The sequence below is a fragment of the Triticum aestivum genome, chromosome 4B (assembly GCF_018294505.1).
Source record: "Triticum aestivum cultivar Chinese Spring chromosome 4B, IWGSC CS RefSeq v2.1, whole genome shotgun sequence".
NCBI classification, from domain to species: Eukaryota; Viridiplantae; Streptophyta; class Magnoliopsida; order Poales; family Poaceae; genus Triticum; species Triticum aestivum.
The window spans coordinates 652,829,129-652,853,760 of record NC_057804.1 but is presented as its reverse complement, the minus strand read 5'-3'; the positions used below and the strand labels follow the sequence as shown (position 1 = coordinate 652,853,760).

The 24,632-nt window shown below is 50.5% G+C and overlaps 1 long non-coding RNA gene across 1 annotated transcript; it reads left to right on the top strand.

Annotated features, from left to right (window-relative positions):
* The first annotated feature begins 11,741 nt into the window (after window positions 1-11,741).
* On the top strand, window positions 11,742-15,192 carry LOC123089644 (uncharacterized). The gene is made up of 3 exons (XR_006442341.1): window positions 11,742-12,217; window positions 12,383-12,466; window positions 14,794-15,192. It is a non-coding gene; the product is annotated as an uncharacterized lncRNA (long non-coding RNA).
* Window positions 15,193-24,632: the final 9,440 nt, after the last annotated feature.

Sequence of the window (24,632 nt, the reverse complement as noted above, 5' to 3'; positions counted from 1 at the left end):
GAGACTGCGGCTTTTACACTGAAAAGAGCTCCATCGGGTCTGTTGAAATGACACCATGGTATGGTACGCCCAACCATGTTATATCTTTTCTTAACATTTGGAATATGGGGTTTGTGTAAAGGTTACAAACCTATTCCAAATTAGACAAGTGCTACTTTGTAGGTTATCCCAAGCAATTGGGTATTCCTCCCTCACTATACCGAGGCAAATAGTTTTGCCACGAAACGGTATGCTTTTAAAGAGAATGGTTCTTTCAAAAAGGGTGAGTGGGAGGACAGTGCAAACTCGACGAGATAACAGTATCTTCGTCATCAGGTCAAAGGAAAGGAACCTTGGAAGTAATTCCAGTGTTTCCTACTGCGACTGATACGGAAGTCTCTACAATAAAATGTATGGACTTCGGTCGAACTTGCAGCTGAACCACGTAGGCAAGGCTCGTGCAAACCTCTCAGGTGCGCAGACGAGATATTGTTGTTGGACAACAGTATACCTATGATACACAAGGAAGCGTTGATGGGCCCTGACTGCGGAATTGGCTAAATGCCAATACAATCCGAGATAGTTTCATATAAGTGATTCAAGATTAAAACATTGATACACCTTTCGGAAGACTTAGAGTCTAACGAATATTTATGGAACTTAAAACTGATACGGATAAAAATGTTTATCCATAAAGCTCGACTTGTTGCAATAACAAGTTCAAGGAGTTGACTACGATGAGGTTGTTTCATTGTAGCGATGCTTAAAGTCGGTTCGGGTTGAACTAGCAATTAATACATATATCAATCTTGAGATATGAAACATGGATGACAAAAGGATTTCCATCTGATGGAAATGAAACCTAGGACTTGTATGTGATACAGTCCAAAGTAATTTATCGATCCAGAGGATGCTAGTAGGTATGCAAACTTCAGAGTTCCAGCGATGGACAGAAGAGAGCAAAATGGAGTTGGAATCTTCGTGTTTTGATGAAATGGTCAAAAAGGGTTTTGACTTCATCAATGGGTAACGAAGATTCTTGTAATTCAAGAAAGTAAGTGGGAGCGTAATAATATTTCTAAGAACCTTGTGTGCTTGACACATTGGTAATTGGAAATAAATTTCTTGACACAAATTAGGACTTCATTTGAAAATAGTTTTTCGATGAAGTGCTTAGGCTAAATAGTCTTGATATTAGGCATGATGATCTATGAAGATAGATTTACCTAATAGGGCTAAGCAATGAATACATATTGACAAGATGCTTTTAGCATATAAAACGCCAAGGAGTGATTCTTGCCGAAGTCACATGGAAAGAGTTTTTGCAAGACTCGGTGTCCCAAAAACACCAATGAGCAAAATACATGATGGAGATTCCACACACCTTCGTGTTTGGATTAATCATGTATTCCATGGTATGTAAAAACAACCAGATATGTCCAATACTCCAAAGGTGTTGCGAGTATGGATACCAAAGTGATCAAAGTACCGATCATAGGACAACAGTGAAAGATGTCATTTAGTACCAGAGTAGTACTGATGACATGTTTTCTCGCAAGCAGAGATTATAAAGTGCTTGTTGTAAGTAATTACATCGATACAGTCTTCATCAATGCTCCATGCGATTTTCAATTTAAATTAAGGGTTTTGTGTAACACACAATGTGGTGGCACAGTTAGTTGGGAATTGTTCCAAACAAGATACTGTGGCGAATTCTATAACAGAGGCTAAGTATGTTGACGCTTTAGAAGCGACAAACAAGTTGTTGAATCATATAGTTCATTCATGAACTTAGTATGGTTCCAAGATGGCTTTTGTCAATGGGACACTACTGCAGGTAGTTGCTCCATAACTCAGTCTGAGGAATCCAGCTTCGACTTGTGATTCGCATACATACAAAGCCAAGTCCACACAAAATATGAATTTTGTGAAGGCGTGAAAACGCGAGGGATATGCAAAGTTACACACGGAGCTGAAGTCGTCAGATCCGTTGGACATCAGGCTATACCACAAGCAAAGCATATTTACACCAATGTGCCATAGGTGTAAAGTGCATTAGCATTGACTAGATATTGACTCTAGTGCAAGTGGGAGTCTGTAGGAGATATGCCCTAGAGGCAATAATAAATACTATTATTTATCTCACTGTTCATAATTAGGTTTATGTTCCATGCTATAACTGCTATGTTTCTCGAGTCTGCAAATAAAACGAGGCTCGGAGGAAGACTCATATGCACGTGTGGAATAATAAACGATAAAATGTATTCCTAGTCTGGCCTCTAAGACTAGCTCAAGTGTTGCATGATGGTTCTGTTTTCCTGATCATGGGCATGTCTATGCCAGCAACTTTGAGGGCACAATGTTAGAGAAACATTTGTGTTGAATCGACCCGATTGATGTTATGCTATGAGTTACATTCGTCACAAGTTAATGGTTAATAACACAGGAAGTTAATGTTTGCATAATTCCTTAGACCATGAGAGTATCGAGTTTCTTCATGCTTGCTTCATGAACTTTGGGGTTTGTTAAACGTCATCCGTAAATGGGTGGCTATTACGGCGGCTTACGGGTTCATGGAAAAGTATGGCAAGTAACAAGATAGCTCAAGATTGGGATTTGCTCCTCCGACGATGGAGAGATATACTCGGGCCCTCTCGGTGTAACGGTATCCATCATCGTCTGGCCAGACACATGGTGATTTGATCACTGAGATGCCGGAACACGAAAACGAGAAAAGAGAACAAAACCGGTAACGAGGTAACTTGCATAGTGGACAAAGTGTTGGCCCACAGGGATGCAATAAATCTCACCTCGGGTGTTTGTGACATATCGCAAAGCAAAAGGAATATCACACAGCAACTGGAGGTTCACTCGAATATTCATTCGTGTGGGTATAGGGGTCAATATGGGTGTCCACGGCTCCGATGTTGATCATTGATCGGAAGAGGTTCCGGGTCATGTCTATACTTCACCGAACCTATAGGGTCACACGCTTAAGGGTCATCTATCTGCTGAATACTAGACAGGGAGTTTGAGAGAAAGTTTCCGGAAAAAGTTTTTCGGGGACAGCGGAAAAGTTCCGACAAGAAAGGTCACCGGATGAGTTTCGGTGAAACCGAAAAAGTTGTTTCGGGGTATTCCATTAAGTCAAAATGGTTTCGGCATATGCCTGATAATTCTTGGAGGGTGCCAGAAACGTTCTGGAAACTTTCTGGAATTTTCAGGGAAAATAACCTGAAATGTTCTGGAGCTGCCAGAACCGCTTCAGATGCTTTTCGCAGATGAAAATCACTAAACTGGAATTGTTCCAGAACGCGTTGAAAATAATTATGGTGGGCACTGGAAATGTTCTAAGCCCACATGAATATTTTCAGTTCGAACGGACGCTGAAAAATGTCGTCATGAATAGTGAAAGTGCTTTTTGGGATATTTATGGAAAACCACCTTTTGGGATATTTCCAAAGGGCCTTCTAGAAGGCTTGGGGGGATAAGGGAGCCCCTCATGGGGGGACCCCAAGGGGGTGGCCGGCCAAGGGTGGGGTGCTCCACATGGCACTCCAAATTCCCTCCTATGCCCTTATGTGTGACATAAAGTGGGGGTACTTTGGTATTTCTTGAATGCCCATCCTACCCCTTGGTTTTCCTATATAAGGAGGAGAGTGGGCTGCCCACTTCTTGATCCCTTCTCACATACAAGTGCCATGCATGATCTGGCTTCTCTCTCCCTCCCACGAAATAGTTTCGTAGAGCCGAAAGGCTATCTGGATTCCGGTGGGAACTAGTTCTGGACGGTGAAGCCCTGCCGGATAGATGACACCGTATGTGTGCAACTCTGTAGAAAGGTCGTAGTTTCGATCTTAGTGCCCTGAGGGGCTGTTCGTGAGTGCCTCCCGAAGGGCTGTCCAAGTGACGGTCCGAGTTCTGTGAGTCCTCCCGAAGGGCTGTCCGAGTGACCGTTCGAGTTTCGAAGGTCCTCCCGAAGGGCTGTCCGCGACACCGTTCGGGGGACTGTTCGACCGTCTCCCGGAGGGCTGTCCGAGGAGAAGATGAGGGTATACATCCTCGCGGTTGGGAGGTTGTAAATCCTAGCTGCGGGGATCTGCACCGACGATCGTCATCAACTCTACTTCCGCTGCGCTACGAGTCGGTAATGAATATGATCAAAACCTTGTATGCAGTCTTCATAGTGGTCATGGGCTGGTGCGTAGGTCGGAAATTTTTATTTTCTGCTGCGTTACCCTACAGGAAGGTCTAGCGCTGTCGGACTTGAATCCGGCGTATGCGGAGACGACCGGGATGGGATGCTTCAGGCGAAAGCTTATTGCCGACCTCGTCGGCAGCGATGATGATGACGTCCTCTGGCGTCGTTTCCCTTCGTGAAGGCATCATTGGGGAGCTACCATTGACGACTATTTTTCTGTGCTTCGGGCGAAAGCCTCAGATCCTTCTCTGGGTCAGACGACGACGACATCTTCAATGTATTTTCCCTATTGGGGCGTTGTTTTAGGAGCCAGGAATCTGCGGCTGGTCGTCCGATGTCTGGATTGGACTGTTGGTTTTGGTTGCTGGATTGTAGGGCGGTGGCGGTGGAGGTGCTCTGTGGCGGCAACCAGTACCTTGGTCATCCAATGCTGATGGTTGACCTCTCTTTTTTGGGGCTCGTGACGGCGGTGAGGTCTTGGTGTTCGATGCCCTTTGATGGCGTTTGAGGTTTGGTGGCCTTGCAGAGTGCTATGGTTCTCTCTATTTTATGATGGTGGCCCTGGCGTGGCCCAGAGGAGGTGTAGGACTATCTCGGCGGAACATTGCCCTTCGGGACGGTCTGTGGCTCTCTCTGCCGCGACGTTCCTAGGCAATAGGATGTTGTTCGATGGTAGCTACGATCTCCTTGCTCTTCAAGGTGCAGAGTGATCGCATGGTAGCATGCTACTTCTTCTCTACGTCTTCTCGGTGGCGGATGTCCTTTCGACAAAAGCTAGTTCCTGCTCTTCTCGGTCTACTGGTGGTGATGGGTGCTAAGTTCTTGGTGTTGGTTGCTTGTCGTGGCTCGCTTCTGGGTCTTTTTCTTTTGGTCATTGTTCCATCTTCTCTTATGGTGTTCCTGGTTTCTTCTTCTGTTGTACCCACTTGTATCTCATTTTTATTTATAATGAAAATGGTTCAGGCCGGCGTAAGCCTGCCGTAACACCGTCAAAAAAAAGTGGTGTTTGAGTAATCATGAGACAATTATGCCAGCCATCTGGGGCAAAAATAATTTAAGCCACTTGCCACACGCGCGTTCATTGACAATGTCGTAAATAGTAGTTGGTGTCCTTGTCGCTGTAGTTCAGATCACAAATGGAGCCGGTGCATACACTAGTATATAGGCTACACTGAAGAGGGTTTTTTACATAAAAAACGAAATGATTTCTACATAGACAGGGCAAGCAAAAAAGGTTACAACTGCCACCCTTCGTATATAGCCTGCTGCGGGGTGGAAATTTACCGTTTAAAAGGAAAACTCTATCGTTCAGCCGGCTGATGCCCTCACACCATCCGCCGCTTGCTTAGCCGTCGGATTGATTTTGATCGAGCGCTCGCTGCTGGCAATAAGTCTCGTGCAGCCAGTTTTTCTTTTTTGCAACAAGCGTATTGTTTCAGAATGTTTCTGCAACAGAGGTATTGTTTCAGGAAAAAAAAGGTTCGGTGGTGAAGTTTTTTCCAACAATAGGCTAGTTTCAGAGGATTTCTGCAACACAGGTTTTGTTTTTCACAAAGAAGAAAAATGGTTCAACATATATTTTTCTTTTGCAATAGGGGTCTTGTTTCAGAAACATAACCCCGGTTGCAGAAAGTGTCGGAGGAGCCGGTACAAAGCGCTTGTTCTGCAACTCGATCGTTGTTTCAGGAATTAATGGGTCGAGGGAGACGACCGAGCTGCGTGTCAGGAGGTAGAATGGACGGCTGCGCGCGCGTACATCGAACGATCGTGGAGGTGGCGGATGTTTCATGCGGATCAGCCGGTGAACGCGTAGCAGTCCCAAAAACAAAAACCAAAAGGTGTTTATCATATCATCAGTGAAATCGAAACCATCGGAAAGGTGATCGTGGGCATGACTCGTTAAATCATTGTTACCTGATTCCGATAGGCCAAAAAATTCCAACTTATGCTCACACACACAATCCGCAATATTTAGCTTCCAAAGGTGATTGCGTAGTACTAGAATGCATCAAGCTCAAAGATGAATTTTATTTTTTGGGCCATATAATTAATTCCAACTGCTATAAAGTTATTAGAAGATGGCTAGAGTACTAGAGTGGGCTAGAGCATATGTAGTTGGGAGGCCATAGTGCATTCTTTGCAACACTCGTTTTTCTTGCATTTATTCAGAAGATAATTGTCTGATTAATTAGCGAAAAATCAGAAGAAAGCCGATTTGCAGCACTTAATCTTCATCAGGGATCATGGACATCGGTGGGCTTCTTCTCAGATTGAGATTGCCGAGTGAGTCTGTAAGATCTCCTTGATTGCTTGAGCGTGGTCGGGATTGCCATTAGTGCACCCTTTGATTATACTAGCAAAAATGTCCGTGCGTTGCAACCTGAGAAAAAAAAATCATCCCTCAAACTTACTTGACGACATTAGCAAATCTCTTGATTTTTTTTATTATGCTATACAACAAGCAACATGATAAGTGGTGATGTGCAAAAACATAAAGGTATCATGTTTTTTGAAGCATATTCAAGGTGTTTACAGTTCATCATACAACAGAAATATCTACCTAGTTGTCGCCTTAGCGTATATGTTTACGCCTTTGTTGTCGTTTTTCCTCAGTGATGCCCAACAAATTTTTTATTATAATAAAAATAACAACTATATTTTAGTATTCAATGATAACATGTGCATAAGTGGATCGCCTCCTCTTAACCAATCACGACAGCCGATGTGAAAAAACGAATCGTTTTTTTCACTTACCCGGTTGCAACGGGAGACACAAAAAAAAGATGCGCTAGCCAAATAAGTATGACTCAATACTCTGACATAAAAGTGTCTCCTATTTTAACACGATGGCTCATCATGTTGTCACTTATTTTTCTTCCCACCCTCGCAGGTAATGGTTGTGATGTCCACGTGATCACAATGCATTTAACGTGGTAAATCCCAAGGCTATTAGCTTACCGGTGCACGCCACACCTTTCATTATGTTGCGCAAGGAAATGTTTAAAACCTTAAAAACAAATCTCATCGACCACGAACTACACCCAACGCCTAGACATATAAAGACTTTCAAAAAAACTAATCAAATCATAGACACAAAAGATTTTTGTATTGGTGAACGGGTTTTCAAATCGACCAACATTTTTGATTTTTTTCAAAAAAACACCGAACATTATTTTTGTTTACGAAGATTTTTTGAATTCATGAACAATTTTTAACTCAGCAAACATTTTTTTAACCGATGAGTTTTATGGGAACATATTTCAGTATTTGTTTTTAATTTATGTGAACATTTTCTAAAGTTTCATGGACATTTTTTTTCATATTCCCAAATATGTTTTGAATACACTATCATTTTTTCAAAATCATGAACATGATTTTATTTGCTGACCATTTTGAAGATCGCAATTATTTTTGATAATTTGCAAAAAGTTTTGTAAAAATCACCAACTTTTTTTAATCCGTGAAAATTTTATGATTTTCGTAACATTTTTTGAATCCACATACATTTTATGATTTCTGGAACTTGTTTTGAAAACTCGCAACTTTTAAATTTGAAAATCCCGAATTGGTTTAAAGAAGGAAAAAAATAGAATGAGAAAAAAAGACAAATAAATGAAAAAAAATAGGGGAGTCAAGACCTGTATATGGGCCGGCCTATAAAAGCATATGTCAGGTAGGACTTACGTGAGAAAAGGAGGGGGGAAAGTGACTTTTTCAAATCCGTGAAAATTTTATGATTTTCGTAATTTTTTTGAATCCACATACATTTTATGATTTCTGGAACATGTTTTGAAAACTTGCAACTTTTAAAATTTGAAAATCCCGAATTGGTTTAAAGAAGGAAAAAAATAGAATGAGAAAAAAAGACAAATAAATGAAAAAAAATAGGGGAGTCAAGACCTGTATATGGGCCGGCCTATAAAGGCATATGTGAGGTAGGACTTACGGGTTTCCCCGCTGGAATCACTGGTGGTTAACCACCACGCTGCGCACGCGTCTTTGATTTAATCAGTATCACATTTGATAAAAGAAAGAAGCAGACGCGAATTTGGAAGAAAAAACGAATCATTTTCTTCACTTATGTTTGGAATAGCGGGTAATTATTCGCAATTTCGGGGGTAAATATTATGGCGGACGACCAGAAGCACTATTTGCTTTATTATCATATATATATATATATATATATATATATATATATATATATATATATATATATAAAATATAATATATACTAGCAAAAGAGCCCGTGCGTTGCAACGGGAGAAAACCATACTACACGCTCCAACCCAATAAATTAAATCAGTGAAGTTGCAATAATTTTATATACCAAAAAAGATGTAATCAAAAGGATAATTTATAAGTTAGACATGAAACATATTTTTTGAGTTCGTCGTGTGTCCTAATCTGTGTGTATATATATGGATGGTGTGCATCTTCTTTTCAGTTTTCACGTCCTAAAAGCAAGAGCTCCCCCTCTACCCAGTTGGCGTGTGAGGCGCAATAGGACGTGAGCAAGATGCACCGTTGTCGCACTCTCTTGTCGTCATCCGTCCTCTCTCCTCCCTATCTCACCAACGACATCGATGACACCCAGAGTTAAGGAATATATTGATGGTCAGCGAGTACCGATGAGCCCCAAATATCTTCTCCATTAACAAAAAATGTGAAGAAAAAATGACGAAAATTGTACAATTTTTTGAATCTTGCAGCAAAGGAATAAAGCAGAATCAAATTGAACAACACTGATTCCTTGATACACCCACAAATAGTTCTGAACAGTTCCATTTAGCAGACTAGCATAAATCCCAAACTTCAATGAGCAGGAATACCATATATAGTACTGCACTTACTACTCATCTTGCCTGATTAATACTAAATCAGTCCCAGCAGGAATGCCTAGCACACACATCTGCACCACATTGCGGTCCCCCTCCACCCGCTCGGATGAGCATGGTTGCATCCCCAGCAGCTTCCAGTTGGTACAGTTTTTTTTTTTTGCGAGTTTTTAATCGACTAGTTAAAGGACAAGGCATAGCATACACTAGGCTAGGCAGGACCGTTGCCTCCACGTCGCCTTTAAATCGCTATGAATAGTAACCCCTCTCCAACCCATGTTTGCAAATAAAAAGCTTGTGGCTTGGGAGCATCTCAGAATTTTTATCTCGAGCTTGCAGTAACTGAGTCTCTATCGGTGTGCTGTGGTAGGCCGCCAAGGTGAGATGGCCGTGGGTGTTTGAGCAGGGCGACTCCGCCATGGAGGAGTGGATAGTGGAGCAGATGCACCGGTAAGCCCCTCCTTTGTTCTTGTACTCTTGTTCCCCTCCCACTCATGTACTTAGTTGCTGCCTATGTACATTCAGTCTATATATTCAATCCTATGTACGGGTTCTTGGCTAACACTAGCATGTCAAAGCTCCATTTAGAAATGTTGTGGTTTTGCAGAACTGAATCTATTTATTAGTTGGAAGCATCTTTTATGAAGATGTGGGGATGAAAATTCCATGCTGCAATGCACCTTAGCACAGCAAATTTTGCAGCTTACCATAGCAGAGTTGGGTGACAAGAGAGAGATACCCTGATTAATTAGGATTTAAAAATGTTAGCCCAGACCAAGATGGATTAGTTTTGATGTATTTTTTGGGTTAGAAAATTGTTAAGCTTTAACATTTAAAGAAGCTTTACATATGTTTGTATTATGGGTCAGCTGTAGGTTTGCATAGATAAATAAATAGCACTCTTTCTATCAAAGTGTGTGTTTCATGGGCCTTTGTTTGTCCTCTGCCCATGCAAGTCCGTTCACCTCGGCCGCTCCCCGTGTCGCCGGCGGCGCAGCAGAGGCTGTCGAGCCGTTGAGGTGAGCAGCTAGCGGTGGGCAGCTGTATGGTGTGTCCTCCGTGCTTTTCTTCGTCGCCTCACCAGCCACCAGCATCAGCAGTGTAGGGATCTATGCCGGGGAATACCAAAGAGCTGCAGCCGACCGCCAAGGGGAAGGGGCCCAAGGACAGGCATGCGCTGGCGGTGAGCCAGTGACGACGACGATGATGGAGTCGGAGGTGGGGTGGACAAGGATGCCATGGCCGCATTGCCACAACGCCTGCATCTTCAATTCTTCATCCACTGACCTTGTGTCAAGTACATGCCTCCTGTCATGCATCTCCTTGTTATAATTAGGGTGACTGATTCTTTTTGGGTAATCTGGGTGACTAATTTGATGCTTGTGTTAAATGTTTGGGGGTTTCTTGGGGAGAGAAAATAGTGGTACTAGTTAATTTATTGTCATCAGTTAGCACTGTTGGAGATTAGTTTAATGACTTAAGGTTACAATCCATCAAGTTTACATTACTATGGAGATTTTTAATTGCCGCTATTTTCCCTTTTCAATTTTATAATAAGGTATGTGCTTTTATCAGGTTTGCTTATGATGTATCCATATCCGTAAAAAAAACATCTTCGTATCAGGAACGAAAGTCATGGGTGGAAGCTATTGACCATGAAGATTTTAATTCAGTGACCTTCACTCGAGCTGTAAGTTGAATATAATTCAGTGAACATTTATTTGTTAGAAGCTTATCTACTACTCCCTCCGTTCCTAAATATTTGTCTTTCTAGAGATTTCAACAAATGACTACATACGAAGCAAAATGAGTGAATCTACACTCTAGAATATGTCTATATACATCCGTATGTAGTTACTTGTTGAAATCTCTAGAAAAACAAATATTTAGGAACGGAGGGAGTACTATCAGACCTGAGACCTAAGTCCACAATCACCGCTTTGCCACCTTGACCATGATGTGTTCATGAGAGGCTAGGAATTTATGTTCTAATCTGATTTATTTCATTTGTACCCAGGCAAGACGCCGACGTGTCGGGCACCTAAGCTCCCTGTCCAGGTTGTAACCGAGCCCTCTGAATTTGTACAGGTTTCTTCGGACCATTGTAGGCTGCTTCATCTCTTCCTTACACAGTTTGTCATATTTTTTGGTCTTGAAGCATATACAAGAGTATATTTTTTGGTCTTGAAGCTATGTTTTTGAGTCGCCGACTAATCGCCGATTAGTCGCTGACTAATCGCCTAGTCGTCGCGCCGTGACTGGCTTGCGGAGCGAGTCGCCCGACTCGCTGGCTCAACAGCGATTTTCTGCGATTAATCGCTGCGATTAGTCGATTAATTGACTTGCTGGCTCGACAGAGAGAGGGAAAGGGAGGGAGCTCGGGAGGAGAGGAAGCCATGGCGCTCGCGGCCGTGACCTAGGAAGCGCTGCCGCTCCTCGCCGGCGACGTAGCCCCTTCAGATCGACGGCGGCTGGACCTCCGCGGCGACGGCCGTGACCTCGAGCGAGGCTGCGGCGGCGCAGACTAAGGCGGGGGAGGAGGAGATGAAGCTGCAGGACTGAGCCGGAGGCGGGGGAGGCTGGGGAGGAGGCGGGGGAGGGAGAGGAGGCGGGGGAGGAGGCGCCGCCTCTCCTTGCCGGCGGCGCAGAGGAAGAAGTTCGAGGGGAGAGGCGCAGATGGAGGAGTGCGGGAGTGGTTAGCTGGGCCGTGCTGGGCCTGTTCGGCCTGATAACTTTGCTTGTCTGGCATTAATGGGCTATGCAAAGGAGGGAAACAGGTGCGGGAGTGCACTGTACTGCCATGGCGACTTGGGGCGATTAGTCCAGGCAAGTCACTGACTCAAGCCAGCAAGCCACTAGCCGCAGCCTTGGCGACTTGGCTTGACTCGGCGACTCAAAAACATAGTCTTGAAGCATATACAATAGTTTCCCTTACACTTCTATAAATAGCTTTACTCCATTTTGTTGTTTTCGTAATTTTAGTGTGGCAATTTTGATCGAAATCATCTTTATTCACACACAGGCTGATTTATTTTGTTGGCTGGTTCTTCCATTTTTCTCTGTTATAGAATAGGAATGTCATTACAGTGCGCGCGCGTGTGAGTTTGGTTGGAAAAAGGGGTGGGGGTGCAGCGATCGTGGGCTGCAGTGCGTCGAATGAGGGGTTGGATGGATTTTCTATAAAGATTCATATTGCCACCAGGTATTGAGTGATTCCGTTTACTAGGGATTGCTATATTGAGTGGTTAACATGCTGATGGTAGTCGTCATGACATTTTCACCATTTCTAGAGCAATATGAATCTTTTTAGAAACCCATCGATAGAGTAATTCATGTATTACATCTGCTCTATGTGCTACCTGTGCAGGAAACAGAGTAAATCATTTGGGTTACAGTATTACATGTGCTTCCTGTGATGGCAAATGTAAATTTGGCACTATCCAGATCAAAGGTACATGTCCTAAATGATTTAGTCTGTTTCCTGCACTCAAACTCTTAAGCATGCTCATATTTACATCTGCATGGTCTCTTCAAAGCAAAAAAGGGCTTGCTGCTCCCTTCTAAGCCCATATATCTATTGATAAGTGCTACAATTCCTGTATCTATTTCAGTTATAATGCATTTTCTCCATATATCTATTGATAAGTGCCACAAAATTCCTTTGATTATGTCTGTAACCCAACTTCTTATTAGATAGTACACATTAGGGCAGAATTGATCTATTCCCGTGTTTCATTTTGTTTTGTTGTGCCCTCTTTTTGCAAGTATTTTTTTTGCACCAAAGTAAGAAATATTTGCTCATAAACTTGCGTCTTTGGTGCTATTCTCTAAGTGGTTGTTTGGATAACTAATATTTGAAGCAAGTTTTTGCAAAACCAGTTTTAAGAGTATTTTTAGAAAAACCAGTTTTAAGTTGTTATTTTATTAAAACTGGATTATAGAATACTTTGTTTGGATGTCTTTCGTTTCATCCTCAACCTTGAGAAAGATCTCGAGCCGTTCACATGAGAGGTGAGGAGGTCCAAGTGGAAGCACCGCGCCCAGCACGTCAACCATGCACAAGTCATGCTGCTCCCGACGGGCCCATCACGGCATCACGGAGATGGAGCTGGGCGCGCTCGACCATGTCCATCAACACGCGGGGGGCGCTGCTTGGCATGGTGTTGGTGCGCGCAGCCATTGGGGAGCTCGGACGCCACGCCAGTGAGCTGCGCCATGGTGGCCATCAGCCCTTCACAAGTTCCATTCGAGTGCCCAATGGACACAGAATGAATACAGCCTTGCATACCATCTCGCTGGAGTTTTGGAAACCAAACGCTCCAGATAAAGGAATGGGAAAAATATAGCAAGCACAAAAATGATCTGGCCTGTTGAACATTTGATGCTATGTCCACTATCCATGGATCAGAGAGCACACAAATAAGTTTACAAAATTTGATTGCTCATTACTTATGAAGACAATGGTATTTATCTTCCATATTTCTGTGATTCATTCCTTGCTACAAAGTCAACCCTATCTCCCTGCACCCTCCAAATCTTGTGCTTCAGGGATGCCATATATATACGTATGAATTTCCTTTGCTTCTATATATGTGTGCCTGCAGCTTGTTTACATGTATTATCTTATGAGATGGACGTCCTTCCATTCACTGATTGTACGTCAGGTCTCACGAATTAGGGGGCTTAGGAACTCACATGAACGAGGTATCAAACCCTCTCAAAGATTCTCATGTATGCTATTCATTTCTGCAGTTTGTTATTTTATTTCTTTCAATGCTTCCGCAACCAGGTGTATCTAAAGCATGATTTTAGTACAAAATTTTATCAGTCGGAGATTACTTGAAGGATTTGTGGAAATTAGAGTGTGAGGATCTCAAAGAATTTTTCGCAGGAAAAACCCTTTCTGAATTTTCGTGTGTTGCGTGGTCTCCTGGTTGGCTTCCAGATCGATGGGACAAAATTGTTGATGGATTTTGATATCCCCGCATTTTCCTTCCCTCTCTCTCTGCTTTGGGGGCTTAACCTCCCGGTGAGCTCTTCCTCTAACCCTTAGGTTCCATTTGCTCATGTATTATGAAAGTACTATGCAAGACAAATTGAATGACATTATTTTTTTAGGGAAACTATATACTTTTTAATATGGTAGTCATATGTTTAGATACAGAGGGAGTAAATCTGTGAGAAAATATTCAAAGTTCATCAGGTGTATTTGCTTCTAATCTGATTATTGTTCTATTGCATTTGCAAAGTCCAGTTCAGATTTCAAAATGGTCCATTCATTGGCTTTTAGCTGTGACAACTGTGATTATATAATCTAAGAATCCCTATAGTCTAAAGCTTTTTTAGAAGTTTTGTATCTCCTATTGTAGCATACACTGTTTTCAAGCAAGGAGAAGGTTAACCTAATCACCTGACTTAGGAAAATGTTGTGCTACTACTTTCACTGACTGTTGGATGTCTATAAGCAGGACCTGAATTTTATGTTTCTTCACTGTTCTTGATCGTGTGCTCATAGTGTTGAAAACGTGTTACATTTTTTCTTAATGAGTTATTCAATAGATACATTTAATCATTAATAATATCAGTGGAGACCTTCTATTTGCATTTTGTCGTATTGATAATTCCTATCCTGACCGAGATTTGGTATTCACTATAGCTTTTTACCACTTGAACAAAGTGAGTTTGATGTGTTGTTGCTATCGTGTAAATCTGATCTGGTTACCATCACTTTATTCTTACATCTTGTGAATTAACAATACTGCAAATGCTTGATACCAGATTACAGAAGTTCTTCTGGAGGAGGATCCATTGTTCTTGATGATTGTAACTTCCACGAGTCAGTGCAGCTCGACAGTTTTGACATTGACAGAACTCTGCATTTATTAAGTACTACTGATATGATTTATTTTTTCTTCCAAATATGCACAGCAGCAAAATTTGACAATCATATTTACTAATGAGTAGATACCACCTGATAGAGAATTTCCAGTGATGAACTACCGGATGACTCAAGAATTTAAGCCACCCTTCTGTGTAACTGCACTAATTGAAGAAGCTGGCCCATCTTTCGCTCAAGAGCTAACATAATGTGGTCTAAAGATGCATTTTTGTATGAAATACACATTCTAACCATACTTCCCTTACTCTCGCCCCTTGCCCCATTGGCGCAACGGGTCATCTAGTAAAGATTAAAGAAATGCAACAAGCACCGAATCCCCACCGAGAGGAGAGTTATCTCACCGCCCACTGCGTGCCAGTTATCCACACATGGCTGTGTTCCTCGTCCATCACCCGGCCGGGCGCCGCTCTGCCTCCATCTTCCTCCTTGTGCTACCTCACCACCCAACGTTGTTTGTCCTCCCTCCTCTCCTCATCCACCTACCTACATAGGCGCCTCTATCCTCTTCTCAGAAGCGGTGACTGGCTAACCACTTCTCGGCTGGCAGCATCGGCATGTTTGTTGCAACTCGATCGCACGGGGCCGGGGTTGAGTCCTTGTGCCGTGGTGGTGGAGCCCCTCCCAGTGGGTGGTGACTGGGTGCAACGGGTGTTGGACAGCATCGGCATGTTTGTTGCAACTCGATCGCACGGGGCCGGGGTTGAGTCCTTGTGCCGTGGTGGTGGAGCCCCTCCCAGTGGGTGGTGACTGGGTGCAACGGGTGCTGGACAACATCGGCATGTTTGTTGCAACTCGATCGCACGGGGCCGGGGTTGAGTCCTTGTGCCGTGGTGGTGGAGCCCCTCCCAGTGGGTGGTGACTGGGTGCAACGGGTGCTGGACAGTATCGGCATGTTTGTTGCAACTCGATCGCACGGGGCCGGGGTTGAGTCCTTGTGCCGTGGTGGTGGAGCCCCTTCCAGTGGGTGGTGACTGGGTGCAACGGGTGCTGGACAACATCGGCATGTTTGTTGCAACTCGATCGCACGGGGCCGGGGTTGAGTCCTTGTGCCGTGGTGGTGGAGCCCCTCCCAGTGGGTGGTGACTGCGTGCAACGGGTGCTGGACAGCATCGGCATGTTTGTTGCAACTCGATCGCACGGGGCCGGGGTTGAGTCCTTGTGCCGTGGTGGTGGAGCCCCTCCCAGTGGGTGGTGACTGGGTGCAACGGGTGCTGGACAGTATCGGCATGTTTGTTGCAACTCGATCACACGGGGCCGGGGTTGAGTCCTTGTGCCATGGTGGTGGAGCCCCTCCCAGTGGGTGGTGACTGGGTGCAACAGGTGCTGGACAGCATCGGCATGTTTGTTGCAACTCGATCGCACGGGGCCGGGGTTGAGTCCTTGTGCCGTGGTGGTGGAGCCCCTCCCAGTGGGAGGTGACTGGGTGCAACGGGTGCTGGACAGCATCGGCATGTTTGTTGCAACTCGATCGCACGGGGCCGGGGTTGAGTCCTTGTGCCGTGGTGGTGGAGCCCCTACCAGTGGGTGGTGACTGGGTGCAACGGGTGCTGGACAGCATCGGCATGTTTGTTGCAACTCGATCGCACGGGGCCGGGGTTGAGTCCTTGTGCCGTGGTGGTGGAGCCCCTCCCAGTGGGTGGTGACTGGGTGCAACGGGTGCTGGACAGCATCGGCATGTTTGCTGCAACTCGATCGCACGGGGCCGGGGTTGAGTCCTTGTGCCGTGGTGGTGGAGCCCCTCCCAGTGGGTGGTGACTGGGTGCAACGGGTGCTGGACAGCATCGGCATGTTTGTTGCAACTCGATCGCACGGGGCCGGGGTTGAGTCCTTGTGCCGTGGTGGTGGAGCCCCTCCCAGTGGGTGGTGACTGCGTGCAACGGGTGCTGGACATCATCGGCATGTTTGTTGCAACTCGATCGCACGGGGCCGGGGTTGAATCCTTGTGCCGTGGTGGTGGAGCCCCTCCCAGTGGGTGGTGACTGGGTGCAACGGGTGCTGGACAGCTTCGGCATGTTTGTTGCAACTCGATCGCACGGGGCCGGGGTTGAGTCCTTGTGCCGTGGTGGTGGAGCCCCTCCCAGTGGGTGGTGACTGGGTGCAACGGGTGCTGGACAGCATCGGCATGTTTGTTGCAACTCGATCACACGGGGCCGGGGTTGAGTCCTTGTGCCGTGGTGGTGGAGCCCCTCCCAGTGGGTGGTGACTGCGTGCAACGGGTGCTGGACAGCATCGGCATGTTTGTTGCAACTCGATCGCACGGGGCCGGGGTTGAGTCCTTGTGCCGTGGTGGTGGAGCCCCTCCCAGTGGGTGGTGACTGGGTGCAACGGGTGCTGGACACCATCGGCATGTTTGTTGCAACTCGATTGCACGGGGCCGGGGTTGAGTCCTTGTGCCGTGGTGGTGGAGCCCCTCCCAGTGGGTGGTGACTGGGTGCAACGGGTGCTGGACAGCATCGGCATGTTTGTTGCAACTCGATCGCACGGGGCCGGGGTTGAGTCCTTGTGCCGTGGTGGTGGAGCCCCTCCCAGTGGGTGGTGACTGGGTGCAACGGGTGCTGGACAGCATCGGCATGTTTGTTGCAACTCGATCGCACGGGGCCGGGGTTGAGTCCTTGTGCCGTGGTGGTGGAGCCCCTCCCAGTGGGTGGTGACTGGGTGCAACGGGTGCTGGACAGCATCGGCATGTTTGTTGCAACTCGATCGCACGGGGCCGGGGTTGAGTCCTTGTGCCGTGGTGGTGGAGCCCCTCCCAGTGGGTGGTGACTGCGTGCAACGGGTGCTGGACAGCATCGGCATGTTTGTTGCAACTCGATCGCACGGGGCCGGGGTTGAGTCCTTGTGCCGTGGTGGTGGAGCCCCTCCCAGTGGGTGGTGACTGGGTGCAACGGGTGCTGGACAGCATCGGCATGTTTGTTGCAACTCGATCGCACGGGGCCGGGGTTGAGTCCTTGTGCCGTGGTGGTGGAGCCCCTCCCAGTGGGTGGTGACTGGGTGCAACGGGTGCTGGACAGCATCGGCATGTTTGTTGCAACTCGATCGCACGGGGCCGGGGTTGAGTCCTTGTGCCGTGGTGGTGGAGCCCCTCCCAGTGGGTGGTGACTGGGTGCAACGGGTGCTGTACAGCATCGGCATGTTTGTTGCAACTCGATCGCACGGGGCCGGGGTTGAGTCCTTGTGCCGTGGTGGTGGAGCCCCTCCCAGTGGGTGGTGACTGCGTGCAACGGGTGCTGGACAGCATCGGCATGTTTGTTGCAACTCGATCGCACGGGGCCGGGGTTGAGTCCTTGTGCCGTGGTGGCGGAGCCCCTCCCAGTGGGTGGTGACTGGGTGCAACGGGTGCTGGACACCATCGGCATGTTTGTTGCAACTCGATCGCACGGGGCCGGGGTTGAGTCCTTGTGCCGTGGTGGTGGAGCCCCTCCCAGTGGGTGGTGACAGGGTGCAACGGGTGCTGGACACCATCAGCATGTTTGTTGCAACTCGATCGCACGGGGCCGGGGTTGAGTCCTTGTGCCGTGGTGGTGGAGCCCCTCCCAGTGGGTGGTGACTGCGTGCAACGGGTGCTGGACAGCATCGGCATGTTTGTTGCAACTCGATCGCACGGGACTGGGGTTGAGTCCTTGTGCCGTGGTGGTGGAGCCCCTCCCAGTGGGTGGTGACTGGGTGCAACGGGTCCTGGACAGCATCGGCATGTTTGTTGCAACTCGATCGCACGGGGCCAGGGTTGAGTCCTTGTGCCGTGGTGGTGAAGCCCCTCCCAGTGGGTGGTGACTGCGTGCAACGGGTGCTGGATAGCATCGGCATGTTTGTTGCAACTCGATCGCACGGGGCCGGGGTTGAGTCCTTGTGCCGTGGTGGTGGAGCCCCTCCCAGTGGGTGGTGACTGGGTGCAACGGGTGCTGGACATCATCGGCATGTTTGTTGCAACTCGATCGCACGGGGCCGGGGTTGAGTCCTTGTGCCGTGGTGGTGGAGCCCCTCCCAGTGGGTGGTGACTGGGTGCAACGGGTGCTGGACAGCATCGGCATGTTTGCTGCAACTCGATCGCACGGGGCCGGGGTTGAGTCCTTGTGCCGTGGTGGTGGAGCCCCTCCCAGTGGGTGGTGACTGGGTGCAACGGGTGCTGGACAGCATCGGCATGTTTGTTGCAACTCGATCGCACGGGGCCGGGGTTGAGTCCTTGTGCCGTGGTGGTGGAGCCCCTCCCAGTGGGAGGTGACTGGGTGCAACGGGTGCTGGACAGCATCGGCATGTTTGTTGCAACTCGATCGCACGGGGCCGGGGTTGAGTCCTTGTGCCGTGGTGGTGGAGCCCCTCCCAGTGGGTGGTGACTGGGTGCAACGGGTGCTGGACAGCATCGGCATGTTTGTTGCAACTCGATCGCACGGGGCCGGGGTTGAGTCCTTGTGCCGTGGTGGTGGAGCCCCTCCCAGTGGGTGGTGACTGGGTGCAACGGGTGCTGGACAGCATCGGCATGTTTGTTGCAACTCGATCGCACGGGGCCGGGGTTGAGTCCTTGTGCCGTGGTGGTGGAGCCCCTCCCAGTGGGTGGTGACTGGGTGCAACGGGTGCTGGACAGCATCGGCATGTTTGTTGCAACTCGATCGCACGGGGCCGGGGTTGAGTCCTTGTGCCGTGGTGGTGGAGCCCCTCCCAGTGGGTGGTGACTGGGTGCAACGGGTGCTGGACAGCATCGGCATGTTTGTTGCAACTCGATCGCACGGGGCCGGGGTTGAGTCCTTGTGCCGTGGTGGTGGAGCCCCTCCCAGTGGGTGGTGACTGCGTGCAACGGGTGCTGGACAGCATCGGCATGTTTGTTGCAACTCGATCGCACGGGGCCGGGGTTGAGTCCTTGTGCCGTGGTGGTGGAGCCCCTCCCAGTGGGTGGTGACTGGGTGCAACGGGTGCTGGACAGCATCGGCATGTTTGTTGCAACTCGATCGCACGGGGCCGGGGTTGAGTCCTTGTGCCGTGGTGGTGGAGCCCCTCCCAGTGGGTGGTGACTGCGTGCAACGGGTCCTGGACAGCATCGGCATGTTTGTTGCAACTCGATCGCACGGGGCCGGGGTTGAGTCCTTGTGCCGTGGTGGTGGAGCCCCTCCCAGTGGGTGGTGACTGGGTGCAACGGGTGCTGGACAGCATCGGCATGTTTGTTGCAACTCGATCGCATGGGGCCGGGGTTGAGTCCTTGTGCCGTGGTGGTGGAGCCCCTCCCAGTGGGTGGTGACTGGGTGCAACGGGTGCTGGACAGCATCGGCATGTTTGTTGCAACTCGATCGCACGGGGCCGGGGTTGAGTCATTGTGCCGTGGTGGTGGAGCCCCTCCCAGTGGGTGGTGACTGGGTGCAACGGGTGCTGGACAGTATCGGCATGTTTGTTGCAACTCGATCGCACGGGGCCGGGGTTGAGTCCTTGTGCCGTGGTGGTGGAGCCCCTCCCAGTGGGTGGTGACTGGGTGCAACGGGTGCTGGACAGCATCGGCATGTTTGTTGCAACTCGATCGCACGGGGCCTGGGTTGAGTCCTTGTGCCGTGGTGGTGGAGCCCCTCCCAGTGGGTGGTGACTGGGTGCAACGGGTGCTGGACAGCATCGGCATGTTTGTTGCAACTCGATCGCACGGGGCCGGGGTTGAGTCCTTGTGCCGTGGTGGTGGAGCCCCTCCCAGTGGGTGGTGACTGGGTGCAACGGGTGCTGGACAGCATCGGCATGTTTGTTGCAACTCGATCGCACGGGGCCGGGGTTGAGTCCTTGTGCCGTGGTGGTGGAGCCCCTCCCAGTGGGTGGTGACTGGGTGCAACGGGTCCTGGACAGCATCGGCATGTTTGTTGCAACTCGATCGCACGGGGCCAGGGTTGAGTCCTTGTGCCGTGGTGGTGAAGCCCCTCCCAGTGGGTGGTGACTGCGTGCAACGGGTGCTGGATAGCATCGGCATGTTTGTTGCAACTCGATCGCACGGGGCCGGGGTTGAGTCCTTGTGCCGTGGTGGTGGAGCCCCTCCCAGTGGGTGGTGACTGGGTGCAACGGGTGCTGGACATCATCGGCATGTTTGTTGCAACTCGATCGCACGGGGCCGGGGTTGAGTCCTTGTGCCGTGGTGGTGGAGCCCCTCCCAGTGGGTGGTGACTGGGTGCAACGGGTGCTGGACAGCATCGGCATGTTTGCTGCAACTCGATCGCACGGGGCCGGGGTTGAGTCCTTGTGCCGTGGTGGTGGAGCCCCTCCCAGTGGGTGGTGACTGGGTGCAACGGGTGCTGGACAGCATCGGCATGTTTGTTGCAACTCGATCGCACGGGGCCGGGGTTGAGTCCTTGTGCCGTGGTGGTGGAGCCCCTCCCAGTGGGTGGTGACTGCGTGCAACGGGTGCTGGACAGCATCGGCATGTTTGTTGCAACTCGATCGCACGGGGCCGGGGTTGAGTCCTTGTGCCGTGGTGGTGGAGCCCCTCCCAGTGGGTGGTGACTGGGTGCAACGGGTGCTGGACAGCATCGGCATGTTTGTTGCAACTCGATCGCACGGGGCCGGGGTTGAGTCCTTGTGCCGTGGTGGTGGAGCCCCTCCCAGTGGGTGGTGACTGGGTGCAACGGGTGCTGGACACCATCGGCATGTTTGTTGCAACTCGATCGCACGGGGCCGGGGTTGAGTCCTTGTGCCGTGGTGGTGGAGCCCCTCCCAGTGGGTGGTGACTGGGTGCAACGGGTGCTGGACAGCATCGGCATGTTTGTTGCAACTCGATCGCACGGGGCCGGGGTTGAGTCCTTGTGCCGTGGTGGTGGAGCCCCTCCCAGTGGGTGGTGACTGGGTGCAACGGGTGCTGGACAGCATCGGCATGTTTGTTGCAACTCGATCGCACGGGGCCGGGGTTGAGTCCTTGTGCCGTGGTGGTGGAGCCCCTCCCAGTGGGTGGTGACTGCGTGCAACGGGTGCTGGACAGCATCGGCATGTTTGTTGCAACTCGATCGCACGGGGCCGGGGTTGAGTCCTTGTGCCGTGGTGGTGGAGCCCCTCCCAGTGGGTGGTGACTGGGTGCAACGGGTGCTGGACAGCATCGGCATGTTTGTTGCAACTCGATCGCACGGGGCCGGGGTTGAGTCCTTGTGCCGTGGTGGTGGAGCCCCTCCCAGTGGGTGGTGACTGCGTGCAACGGGTGCTGGACAGCATCGGCATGTTTGTTGCAACTCGATCGCACGGGGCCGGGGTTGAGTCCTTGTGCCGTGGTGGTGGAGCCCCTCCCAGTGGGTGGTGACTGGGTGCAACGGGTGCTGGACAGCATCGGCATGTTTGTTGCAACTCGATCGCACGGGGCCGGGGTTGAGTCCTTGTGCTGTGGTGGTGGAGCCCCTCCCAGTGGGTGGTGACTGGCTGCAACGGGTGCTGGACAGCATCGGCATGTTTGTTGCAACTCGATCGCACGGGGCCGGGGTTGAGTCCTTGTGCCGTGGTGGTGGAGCCCCTCCCAGTGGGTGGTGACTGGGTGCAACGGGTGCTGGACAGCATCGGTATGTTTGTTCCAAGTCGATCGCACGGGGCCGGGGTTGAGTCCTTGTGCCGTGGTGGTGGAGCCCCTCCAAGTGGGTGGTGACTGGGTGCAACGGGTGCTGGACAGCATCGGCATGTTTGTTGCCACTCGATCGCACGGGGCCGGGGTTGAGTCCTTGTGCCGTGGTGGTGGAGCCCCTCCCAGTGGGTGGTGACTGGGTGCAACGGGTGCTGGACAGCATCGGCAATGTTTGTTGCAACTCGATCGCACGGGGCCGGGGTTGAGTCCTTGTGCCGTGGTGGTGGAGCCCCTCCTAGTGGGTGGTGGCTGGGTGCAACGGGTGCTGGACAGCATCGGCATGTTTGTTGCAACTCGATCGCATGGGGCCGGGGTTGAGTCCTTGTGCCGTGGTGGTGGAGCCCCTTTCAGTGGGTGGTGACTGGGTGCAACGGGTGCTGGACAGTATCGGCATGTTTGTTGCAACTCGATTGCACGGGGCCGGGGTTGAGTCCTTGTGCCGTGGTGGTGGAGCCCCTCCCAGTGGGTGGTGACTGGGTGCAACGGGTGCTGGACAGCATCGGCATGTTTGTTGCAACTCGATCGCACGGGGCCGGGGTTGAGTCCTTGTGCCGTGGTGGTGGAGCCCCTCCTAGTGGGTGGTGGCTGGGTGCAACGGGTGCTGGACAGCATCGGCATGTTTGTTGCAACTCGATCGCACGGGGCCGGGGTTGAGTCCTTGTGCCGTGGTGGTGGAGCCCCTCCCAGTGGGTGGTGACTGGGTGCAACGGGTGCTGGACAGCATCGGCATGTTTGTTGCAACTCGATCGCACGGGGCCGGGGTTGAGTCCTTGTGCCGTGGTGGTGGAGCCCCTCCCAGTGGGTGGTGACTGCGTGCAACGGGTGCTGGACAGCATCGGCATGTTTGTTGCAACTCGATCGCACGGGGCCGGGGTTGAGTCCTTGTGCCGTGGTGGTGGAGCCCCTCCCAGTGGGTGGTGACTGGGTGCAACGGGTGCTGGACACCATCGGCATGTTTGTTGCAACTCGATCGCACGGGGCCGGGGTTGAGTCCTTGTGCCGTGGTGGTGGAGCCCCTCCCAGTGGGTGGTGACTGGGTGCAACGGGTGCTGGACACCATCGGCATGTTTGTTGCAACTCGATCGCACGGGACTGGGGTTGAGTCCTTGTGCCGTGGTGGTGGAGCCCCTCCCAGTGGGTGGTGACTGGGTGCAACGGGTCCTGGACAGCATCGGCATGTTTGTTGTAACTCGATCGCACGGGGCCAGGGTTGAGTCCTTGTGCCGTGGTGGTGAAGCCCCTCCCAGTGGGTGGTGACTGCGTGCAACGGGTGCTGGACAGCATCGGCATGTTTGTTGCAACTCGATCGCACGGGGCCGGGGTTGAGTCCTTGTGCCGTGGTGGTGGAGCCCCTCCCAGTGGGTGGTGACTGGGTGCAACGGGTCCTGGACAGCATCGGCATGTTTGTTGCAACTCGATCGCACGGGGCCAGGGTTGAGTCCTTGTGCCGTGGTGGTGAAGCCCCTCCCAGTGGGTGGTGACTGGGTGCAACGGGTGCTGGACAGCATCGGCATGTTTGTTGCAACTCGATCGCACGGGGCCGGGGTTGAGTCCTTGTGCCGTGGTGATGGAGCCCTTCCCAGTGGGTGGTGACTGGGTGCAACGGGTGCTGGACAGCATCGGCATGTTTGTTGCAACTCGATCGCACGGGGCCGGGGTTGAGTCCTTGTGCTGTGGTGGTGGAGCCCCTCCCAGTGGGTGGTGACTGGGTGCAACGGGTGCTGGACAGCATCGGCATGTTTGTTGCAACTCGATCGCACGGGGCCGGGGTTGAGTCCTTGTGCCGTGGTGGTGGAGCCCCTTCCAGTGGGTGGTGACTGGGTGCAACGGGTGCTGGACAGCATCGGCATGTTTGTTGCAACTCGATCGCACGGGGCCGGGGTTGAGTCCTTGTGCCGTGGTGGTGGAGCCCCTCCCAGTGGGTGGTGACTGCGTGCAACGGGTGCTGGACAGCATCGGCATGTTTGTTGCAACTCGATCGCACGGGGCCGGGGTTGAGTCCTTGTGCCGTGGTGGTGGAGCCCCTCCCAGTGGGTGGTGACTGGGTGCAACGGGTGCTGGACAGCATCGGCATGTTTGTTGCAACTCGATCGCACGGGGCCGGGGTTGAGTCCTTGTGCTGTGGTGGTGGAGCCCCTCCCAGTGGGTGGTGACTGGGTGCAA